Raw genomic sequence first — 11,851 nt, forward strand, 5'->3', positions numbered from 1 at the left:
TATTCACTAAAATGTAAGAGTAAATAAATAATACTGCCCTAAGGAAAACTTTTATAAAACCAGATAAAAATGGTTGAGAAGTATATAGACAAATTCAGACGGAATATTTAAAAAGACATAAAAATAGAAAAAGGAATAAAATGCCTGACAGAGTTTAAAATTTGTTATTACAGTATGTAAGCAATATTAGTGCCCAAAGAAGAATGCAGATTGAGTGAACCAGTATTAATGCCAAAAAGATTAGTAACAGAATAATAAAATTTTCCAGATATGAAGAAATAAACAGAAAAATATATAACATCACACATTCTGGTTAAATGCTTCAATGTCAAAGATAAAAAGGAAAAGAATTAAATTTTAAAGACTCTATAGGCCAGTCATTGGGTAAGTAGTTTATACATCATTTTTAATTAAACAATTAAAAATTGTGTATCAGCATTCATGAAGGAACTGAATCAACTGCATTCATAAAGCATAATGTTCATGAGAATAGGCCGTTCTCTTGTTTATTTTCTACAATGATGGAAATGAAAGCAAAATAACAACATTAAGTAAATAATCCTCAAATGATAATAAGGTCTAAAAATTTGTACTTCTCCAAGTTCTAATTCATACGTTAAGCTAAGAACACAACAAAATATTTTAGGACGGCAGTTTCAAATTTTCCAGACAGTTTTTCATAGAGCATAAGATTTCAGTCAGAAGAAAATTAGTTTTCCTGAAATCGTTAGAAAACCAACAGTATAGAAAATTCTATAGATCATTAAAGGCTGAAATATTTTACTAACAAAATTTCATTAAAAAGAAGACTTCAGGATAAGTCTCATGAAGGTGTAAATATACAGGCTTTGACTTTTTCCCCAATTAAAATCAAACAAAATTTAGAAAGCTGATTAACCAATAAACCAGCAATAAGAATATAAACATTAACACTGATTTGTGTAAACATTGAGAGAAAATGAGCATAATAAAGACAATGACAAAAATTTTACCATATTTCTAAAAGTACACTTTTTTTAAATTAAATTTGAAGAGTGGAAAATAGGAATCTAACAGTAGGTTTGGTACAATTGTTTAAAGAAAGACGATTATTTTACTATGGCTTAAATTTTTTAATGTTTATTTATTTTAGAGACAGACAGAGCACAAGTGGGGGAGGGGCAAAGTGAGAGGGAGACAGAATCTGAAGCAGGCTCCAGGCTCTGAGCTGTCAGCAGAGAGCATTATGTGGGGCTTGAACCCACGAACCATGAGATCATGACCTGAACTAAAGTAGGACACTTAATGACTGAGCCACCCAGGCATCCCTATTGTATTATGGTTTAAATAAATAAATCACAGGTTAATCCTTAATCTACAAACAAATTTATGATTTAATTTGTAAAACAGTCCCTCTGATGAGTTTTCTTCGTAAATAAATAGCTTGAGGATTGTGCTAACTTGGCTCCAACATCTATGGCTATTCACATCACTGTGCAAGTCCCCTAGAAACTGAAATTTCCAAGCATTTAAATTACCATTCACAGACTTTCAGGAGCTTACAGGAATATTCAAACAGCAGGGAAGTTTGAAGACAGACAATTCTTATTTAATTGCAATTTGGGTGTGCATGGGTGGCTTAGTCATTAAGAATCTGACTCTTGGTCTCAGCTCAACTTTTGATCTCAGGGTTTTGAGTTCAAGCTCTGCATTTTTTAAGTGGAGTCTACTTTAAAAAAATTCAATTTGAATAACCTAGCTATAATGGTTGCCTATGTCCCTGGGAGATAAGCCAGGAAAAGAAACAGACCTCTTCAGTCGAAATTCCACGGACTTCATGCTTTTAGAAAGGTCAGCCCAACTAGCCCATTGATAACATCCCCTAAAAGGAATATTTGTAGCATAGCTTTTATAGTGCTTGAATTGGCAAGGCTATAAAAAATACATTTTAGTTTTAGCTCCACTTATTTCTATTTTTGTACTGAACAGAACGAGTTTCCATGATTTACAATAACAGCGTATTAATTGGAAATAAACGTTGAACTTACTGTTGTTGACTTCATGCAGGCACTGATTAGGTATAGCCAGAGGGTCCTTACAGTGGCTAAGTGACCATTTTTATAATGATATTTTTAAAAATTACAAATATATTGGAAACATCTTTACTTTCTATACTTTATCAAACCACCAGAGTAAATCAAGCAAAATTCATGCTCAAAAATACAATATAGAGCAGAGACAATACATACACCCACATTACAAATAAAAATGGCAAGTTAGATCATATGTAATAAACAATAACTGTGTCATAATGATAACTTAACACTGTCTGTGTATGTTAAATGAAACAATAATAATGATGGGTTTATGTAAAAACAATTCCCTATGTAAGCCTTATTAGATATATGCTTTTAATAAAATAATACAACAGAGATAAAAATAAATAAAGAACAAAAACACACTGGAGATACTGAACAAAGAAAATATGTGGGGGCAATGTTAAACATAATGCACATTTATTAATAATTTTAAAAAGAATTACTTGATAAATATAAAAATAATAGATACACTTTACTGTTAAATAACTACACACCAAAAGAAACATGTCCAACCTTCCCATAATTTAAGATTTTTAAAGGAAACACAGTTGTTCACAGATTTGAACTTAATATCAAGCTCTCAAAAATCAGAATGAAATAGAGGGGATAAACTGTTTTTTGTAAATATGTGGGTTCAATTAACATTTTACAAATAGAACAGCTAATGGCTAAATTCTCAGAATATCAACCAATTATATATTATATCATCATAAAAAACACAGGTAATGAAAATTATCTCCTAAGAATTTTTAAAAGGTACCTTAAATAGTAGTTGGTTAAAAAATACAGTGACACATTAATTCATTTTTATAATCTTAGCACATAAAAATTTTTATGAATTGTTAAGATCTTAAAATTGTAAGTACAGCAAGAGGAGTAATGAATCCTTATAATAAGTCTATTATAAATATGAACTATTTATGTGTCATTCGTGTGGTATAAATATTTAAGAAAATAAACAAGAATTCAATTCTGGGAAGAATAGGGGATATAAAACAATTATACAATGAGAGATAATGAAATTTGGATGTCCAACATGGAATTTATATGAATATTTAGTATTTGGAAAAACATGTAAGCAATGCTTCCTTAGAATTGTTGATTTAGGGGCTCCTGGGTGGCTCAGTCGGTTGGGTGACTGACTTCAGCTCAGGTCATGATCTCACAGCTCATGGGTTAGAGTCCCGCATCAGGATCTGTGCTGACAGCTCAGAGCCTGGAGCCTGCTTCAGATTCTGTATCTCCTTCTCTCTCTGACCCTCCCCTGATCAAGCTGTCTCTCTCTGTCTCTCAGAAATAAATAAAACATTAAAAATTTAAAAAAAAAAAGAATTGTGGATTTAACTTTGTGATTTCATTTTTTAATATGAAAACTTACTCAAAAACTTAGTATCTATATTTCAGAGTGCATCACTCTTATGAGGTTTATATGCTTTCCTAAATATATGTTTAGTTAATTGTGGGTAAATAAATACTGACCTGCAGTAAAACATGTGTCCAGGTCCATCAACACAAATCCTTCCATTATGACAGAGGACCAAATTCAGTTCAGGCTGAGCACAACTGTTAATATGTACTTCACAATATGCACCAGTGAATCCACCTGGGCAAATGCAAGTAAAGTCATCGACTGATTTCTGACAGAAGTCTTCATTCATTGAAGGAGTTGATGTACAGTTCTATTAAGAAATAATCAAATTTGATTATTAGCGATAAGACTAACAATTTTATTAAATTTATATTTTCTTTAAACATTTTTAAGAAATCAATATGCAAGTTTATCTGCTATTCCATTCATCTAGGAACTGAAATATGTTTTTGGTAATAAATGATTTTCACTTTTTGTCACCAGAAATGTCCCATTGTTTATTTTTCAGAAATAAAAAAAACAACTTTATTAAACTTTACTAAAATATGTATCATGGCAGTAAACACCTACTCCCCCACATACCCAAAGAATGATGCTACACTGTTTCCTATGTATATAATTTCAGGAATTCACTGAACCTTAGTATACATGCCAGTTTGCCTGGAACAGCCCCAGATTAATTCTGTTGTCCTAGGGTGATTAATAGTGCCCTTATTAACTCTCAAAGGAATCCTGGGTTCAAACACATACTTACAACAGATAATTCACAATTGACTTACATCTCTCTAAAAAACAAGGCATCTTTAATACCTGAGTTTTATTCCATTCAGAATCCTTTTTTCCACCAAAATCATTTTAATACGTATATTCTTTTTTCATATTTATTAAGGTATATGTGACCAAAAAAACCCATGCACTATATTTAAAGTGTACAGCATAATGATTTCATATACACATACATTGTGAAATGATTCCCATTGCCGAGTTAATTCACACACCTATCACCACAGATATTTACCTTTTTCTTATTGAGAATGGAGGGAGTAAGAACACTTAAGTTCTACTCTCTTAGAAAATTTTAATTGTAGTGTTATTAATATAGTCACCATGTTATTTATTAGATCACCATAATCTATTCATCTTATAGCTAAAAGTTTGTATGATTTCCCTGCCTTTTCTATTTCTCCCACCCCCCCACTCAATTATTCTATTCTCTGTATCTGTGAAACCAAACATTTTTTAAAGATTAGTTTTATAAGTGATTCCAGGTAGTACAGTATTGGTCTTTTAGTTTGGCTTATTTGCCTTAGCATACTGCCCTCCAAGTTTATCAATGTTGTCATAAATGGTAGAATTGCCTTCCTTTCAAGGTTGAATAATATTCCATTGTATATATAGACACCACATTTTCTTTATCCAATCATCTATTGATGGACAGTTTGTTTCCATGCCTTGATTATTGTGAATAATACTACAGTAACATGGAGATAAAGATATCTTTTCAAGGTGATGGGTAATTTCCTTCAGTTATTTACCCAGAAGTGTGATTGCTGGATCATATGATGGTAATATTTTTATTTTTGTGGAAACCTCCATAGTGTTTTCCATAGTGACTCTACCAGTTTACACAGCTATAAGCAGTACCAATATCCTTGCCAACATGTTATCTCTTGTGTGTTTGCTAATAGACCTCCTAATAGGTTGGGACAATATCTTACTGTGGTTTTGGTTTACATTTCCCTGATGATTAGTGATGTTGAGCACCTTTTCATATATCTATTGGACATTCTCTCAGTGGAGAAATGTCTCCTCAAGTTTTTTTGCCCATTTTTTAAACTGGGTTATTTGGAGTTTTGTTTGTTTGTTTTCTTTGTTTTGCTGTTAAGTTGTATGAGTTCTTTATATATTATGGATACTAATCCCTTATTAGATATGTGGTTTGTGAATATTTTCTCCCATTCCATAGGTATCTTTTCATTTTGTTAATACTTCCCTTTGCTGTGCAGAAGCTTTTTCAGTTTGATGTAGTCCCACTTATTTATTTTTCCTTTTGTTGCATTTGCTTTAGGTGTCGAATCAAAAAAAAAAAATAATGATCGCTAAAATCAAATATCAAGGGGCTTACCAGATATATCTTCTTCTAGGAGTTTTAACATTTCAGCTCTTATATTCAGATCTTTAACCCATTTTGAGTTGGTTTTGTGATGGTATAAGATAGGAGTCCAGTCATTATTTTGCATGTGGCTCTCAGTTTCCCAACACCATTTTTTGAAGAGACTATCCTTTCTGTATGTGCATTCTTGTCTCCTTTATAAAAAATTAATTTACCATATTTACATAGATTTATTTCTGGACTCCTTACTATGTTCCATTGATCTGTGTTTCTGTTTTTATGTCAAACCATGCTGCTTTAATTACTATAGCTTTCAATATAGTTTAAAACCAGGAAGTTTAATGCCTCCAGCTTTGTTCTCCTTTCTCATGATTTCTGTGGCTATTTGGAGTCTTTTGTGGTTGCATACAAATATTAGGGTTTTTTTTTCTATTTCTTTGAAAAATGCATTTTGAATTTTGATAAGAGTGGTATCAAGTCTATAAATTGCTATAAGTGGTATGGACATTTTAACAATATTAATTCTTTCAATTTAAGTTTAGGAAATAGAGGTGCCTGGGTGGCTCAGTCGGTTGAGTGTCTGACTTAGGCTCAGGTCATGATCTCATGGTTTGTGGGTTTGAGACCCGTGTTGGGCTCTGTGCTGACAGCTAGCTCAGAGCCTGGAACCTGTTTCAGATTTCGTGTCCCCCTCTCTCTCTGACCCTCCCCTGCCCATGCTGTCTCTCTCTCTGAAATAAATAAAAAACATTAAAAGAAAATGTAAAAAAATAGAATAGGAAATATCTTTTCTCTCCTTTTTTTCTTTTTCTGTACCTTCATGAATGTCTTATGTCTTGCATGAACGTTTTACAGTGTTGCATGTATACATCTTTCACCTCCTTGCTTAAATTTATTCCTAATAATTTTATTCATTTTCATATTATTATAAATGGGATTGCTTTCTTATTTTCTCTTTCTGATAATTCATTGTTTGTGTATAGAAATGGAAATAATTCTGGGGGGTGCCTGGGTGGCTCAGAGGCTAAGTGTCTGGCTCTTGATTTCTGCTCAAGTCGTGATCTCACAGTTCATGAGTTCAAGTCCTGCATCAGGCTCTGTGCTGACAGTGCAGAGCCTCCTTGGGATTCTCTCTCTCTCTGACTCTCCTACACTCATGATTGCTCTTTCTCTCTCTAAATAAATAAATAAACATTTTTTTTAAATCAAGAAATGCAACTTACATTTGTATTTTGTCTATTTTAAAGCATGGCATGGCCATGTTAACAACTTAACTTTGAATGCATACAAAAGCTCTAGATTCATGCTTTCTTAAAATTAACGATGCTAGAGTGTGATCCAAACCCATAACTTCTCAGGGAGAAGCTGGAAATTAGAGATTTCTTCTTCATTGTATGGCAGTGTGCAGGAGTGGGATTTGTGGTGAGAGTGTGTCTCAACTTTCTTATCAATTTTAGTGTGTTTATTTTATCAGTTGCCCAATGTGTGGTAATTTCTGAATTTCTCTCTAGGGGACTTACTCTGTGCATAGCTGTACACTCAGTGCATCCATGGCAGGAGGGAAATTCAAGAGCCCCATAAGTCACCATCCTGGTCTAGAGTTATTATGTATCTAATCATAATCTCTTAATTAGACAATTTTCCTATGTATTTTCTCAAATTTGTGTCTGACATTTCTGCATCATATAACCCTAGAAATACAGGGGCTTTGTGGAGTTAGAAACTAAGTTTTTAGGAACTTAGAAAGTATCTGTCTCTTATTTTTTCAGCATTGGAATGTTTTTATGCTTTTATACTAGTTTTACCCACTTATGAAATAAATGGAATTTTATTTATTGTAGGTATATTTTTGCATAAAATGGTGATAATTTCATCCACTTCATACAGGTTCCTACGAGAATTTAATAAAATAATAAATATAAAGTAATTAGCCCTTTCTTGGGACATAACAGCTATTCAGTAAATGTTGTATACTTTCCCTTTATATGCTGAAGGCCAAAGCCTTTGTCAGCTTCTATTTAAATCATAAATCATTTGCCTAGAATAGTCAGTGAGTTTTTTGGGTTGTTTTTTTATTTTTCTTTTGGGTTTTTTTGGTATATTTAATGTCTACCATAACATGCCATATGCTTCTTAAGTTTACATTTTGGATATTACACATGTGTTCATCTCCTGGAAAGCACAAAGCCAGGTGCTTTAAACATGGAATTACACCATTTTTCTTGGTAATGTTAACTCTAAAGAGATTTGCACCTATAATTCTGAGAAATAATTTATGGAACTTTATGACATCATTAGTAAAACATTTTATGTGCTCTTAATATGTTGTCTACACAGAATTTCTTTTCATAAAAAATTTTTAAATGTTTATTTACTTTTGAGAGTGAGACAGAGTATGAGTGAGGAAAAGGCAGAGAGGGAGACACAGAATCTGAAGCAGATCCCAGGCTCTGAGCTGACAGCACAAAACCCCATTCGGGGCTTGAACTCACAAACTATGAGATCATGACCTGAGCTGAAGTTGGACGCTTAAATGACTGAGCCACCTAGGCACCCCCAGGATTTCTTAGTGAATATACAGAAATATGAATCATTTTCACTCTGGAATTTAAGTTACTACATCTTTGAAGAAAATTACATATACAATATAAAATATTTCTTTTTTTAATATTTTATTTATTTCTGAGAGAGAGAGAGACAGGAAGACAAAGAATCCGAAGCAGGCTCCAGGCTCTGAGCTAACTGTCAGCACAGAGCCGGATGCGGGGCTCAAACCTACAAACCGTGAGATCATGACCTGAGCTGAAGTCAGACACTAAACTGACTGAGCCACCCAGGCGCACCAATATTTCTTTAACTTTTTCTGAAAAGTGGTATTTTCTAGAACTATCATTAGTTGGACATTTATGCTTATAAACATTTAGTGACTTTTAAAAAGTGTTAACATAACAATAAAACTCACACTGAAATGGCTAATATGACATCATTGCATTCATATCATTTATCAAATGGGAAATTAAGGATTTATCAAAAATAACTAGAGAATTTAATTAGTATCCCTTTCAATAAGAAATGGATTGTGCCCTTGATTATGAAACTCAAGTCATGTTTGGAACCCAGATGGTGATCTTTTATACTTGCTCAAGTGATAGAGTTAAATCTATGATTTTATAAATGAATGCCATTTGGATATTTGTTCTACCTTTGCTGAAAATGTAAACTCCTTAAGGATAACCAAGGGCACTTAGTAGACTTTGTAAAGGTACCGCAGTTATTTTCATGAAATGTGAATGCAGAATTCCATAGGGAATAACATGGAAACAACATGATTCCTTCTTAGCCATATGGCTGGGTATATATAGAATGATTTATTAGAAAGCATTACATAAACTAATTGAATTATATCTCCCATGGGAAGAAAAGGATTGTTTTCAGACTGCCAAAAGTTCTGTCTCTAGGGTTAACAAGAATCTTTTACCAATTAATTAGCAGGCTTAATGGAAAAAACAAAAGCAATTTCTTTTCAGAAAAAAAAATCAAATATTCATTTAAAATTCTTAATCTTTCCTGGTATAAAACTTAAGGCAGATGGCTTTTTTTCTGTTCGTCATAATTTATATTATTTTCCTATACTCTATTTAAATACAATAAAGTGTTTTCCAAGAATAATTTACTAATTTAATTTCAGAAAATAAGAAAAATAAAATGTTGGGGTTTTTAGAGACAGAAAACAAAGTTAAGAGTGATGTTGCAGATCAGGGCAATCTGGACAATTAAGCTATACCCCAATACTATATTCATTCAACTTGCATTCCAAATGCCATGCCAGGAAATGTACAGAAGTATAGCAGTAAAAGAGCAGGGATGCATTCATTATGGACTGTTTAGCCAGAGCAAACTACCAGATTGGCTAGTCAATGTGCCAATTATCTCTCTGATAGTTGTGTTCCATCTGAGTTGTGTAGGTTAGATCCAGAAGTTGTTCTTTAATCTCTGAACTTCCCAAAAGAAAGAAAGTTATTACCTGAGATCCTCTTTATCAAAGAATTTCTCTCAGAGAATCATGTGTTTTCTTTTCTTACACTGCTATTTTTAAGGTAATGGGCTACTTTCTTCAAATAAGATTTTGGAGAAACAGAATATATTAAACAGATAATCATGAAACTCTTCTATCTGAAGAATGGAAATGGAACATGGTACCCATTACAGCCTTAACTTATCCAATGCAAACTCTTATTAAAAGTCACAGAATTTCTCAATTGTGTGTAGCTCTGAATAAAAAATACTACCGTAGTCTACTATTCCTAAGGTATAAATTGACTATGAATACTCTGTAGCTTGTTAAACTGAAGATTTAAACTCAAAAGATCTGATATGAGGCCTGAGTTTCTCCATTTCTAACAAACTCTCACGTGATTCCTAAGCTCATAGTCCATGGAACAAACACTTAGCAAAAATCTAGTCCAACAATTTTATTTTATTTTCAAAAATGAAACAAGTCCAAGAGTGTTACAGCTGTCAGCACAGAGCCTTAAGCAGGGCTTGAACTCACAAACCATGAGATCATGACCTGAGCTTAAGTCAGACATTTAACTGAATGAGCCCCCCAGGGCCCCAACCCCAGGATTTAATTAATGAGTGATCCAGATAGTAGAAATTGATGGTAACAATGGAGGAGGAAAAATGAAAAGAAGCTGTGATTTTTCATTCTGTGTAGGACAACTTAGAAACTCCAAAGAAGAAAGTTGAAAGAGCAGTTAAATCTTCGATAACTGTAGATAACTTTGAAACTCATAGCAAATAGTTTGGTTTTTATTTTAAATTACTTTCGATTTAATAAAAATTATGAAACTTACATTAATCTTGATCTCACATCTTGAACTAGTCCATTCTTCAATACATGAACATTGATATTCACTAATGAGATCTATGCATCTGAAACACAGAATTAAATTTTTAAATAGGTAAGATATTAAAGCCTAATTTCAAGGGAGTTTCACCATTTTAAGTTTTTCTTTTCAGTTAAGGTTAAAAAAATACATTCCCATAAGCATTAGAAGGCAGAGTCTGTTCCTGGTTTCTTATCCTTCAAGGTGACTAGACAGAAAAAACAGATCAATTTTAATTTTTGTCATCTTCCCCATGGAAATACAAAGAAAGATAAATAGTATGTCTAGAATTTATGTAGGGGACTGAAGCCAGCTATGGCCAAACTGCACTCCAATGAGCTACCTATCCTCATCCTCTCTTTCTTGCTTAGAAAGTCAGGGGCAGGAGTAAATAAGAAATCTAATGCTTGCAGAGGTAGGCAGGTGCATCTATGAGTTATTCTTTGCCGCCTGCATCTCCTAGAAATATCGGGGTCTAAATTTGCATAAAGTAATATTCTATCCATGAGCAGGATAGTCATTATACAATTCCATAATGACAACCCAACAATACCTTACATGCTCATAGGGATGAAAGAACCAGTCTACTTAGGGACATTTTAAATACTAAGTGTGTGGTATTATCCCTTCACAGAACAAATAATAGAATGTCTCATCATCATACCTTCTACTTCTATTACTGAGAGCAGTTACCTTTAAGTATATTAAAGTCCAATTAATCCACATTTATTGAAAATTACTTTATGCTAATGAGCAGAAATAAAAGAAGGGCAGAGATGATGTACATTGCATTAAGTAAAACAGGCAGCATCTGTCATCTTAACTGTGCTTAGCTCTTGTTTTATGAAAGAGCATAATTAAAATTATCTTTATCAACTTTCCCTTGACATTAAATCTTAAATATTGTGAGTTAAATTTACTTTTGGATTTAATAATAGAAAAAAATAGCTACCTTCCATGTAGACAAGGATTTGAGAGGCAATCATTTGCATTTGCTTCACAGTGTGTTCCAAAAAATCCACTCTTGCAGTCATAGGTATAATGATTGATGCCATCAGTGCCAGGTCCATTATGGAGACAGGGTTTTGATAGACATTCATCTATATTTACTTCACAATTGATGCCTACAAAAGAAGAGACAAGACAAAACATGAGACCATTTAAATATAAAACTCAAGAGTTTCTTCATTATGGTAAATGTCACCAAGAAATCAAACTCCCTCTCCTTAAAGGTAATTTGACGTATTGTAGCAAAAGAAAACATTTTTCAAGGTTAAACATGTTTAGAGGCCTATGAACTTGCACAATACTAATTTAATGTAAATAAGAGAAACAAACTACAAGCTTAATCTATTTAAGAATATTTTTTAGTGTGAGGAATTGCTTACTGAGAATATTGGTG

The 11,851-nt window shown here is 32.8% G+C and overlaps 1 long non-coding RNA gene across 1 annotated transcript; it reads right to left on the bottom strand.

Annotated features, from left to right (window-relative positions):
* Positions 1–3,017: 3,017 nt before the first annotated feature.
* On the bottom strand, positions 3,018–11,569 carry LOC144245761 (uncharacterized). The gene is made up of 4 exons (XR_013339409.1): positions 11,402–11,569; positions 10,417–10,495; positions 3,558–3,757; positions 3,018–3,361 (listed from the first exon to the last, which is right to left on the bottom strand). It is a non-coding gene; the product is annotated as an uncharacterized LOC144245761 (long non-coding RNA).
* Positions 11,570–11,851: the final 282 nt, after the last annotated feature.

This window comes from Crocuta crocuta, unplaced genomic scaffold (genome assembly GCF_008692635.1).
Source record: "Crocuta crocuta isolate KB4526 unplaced genomic scaffold, BGI_CrCroc_1.0 scaffold555, whole genome shotgun sequence".
Lineage (NCBI taxonomy): Eukaryota > Metazoa > Chordata > Mammalia > Carnivora > Hyaenidae > Crocuta > Crocuta crocuta.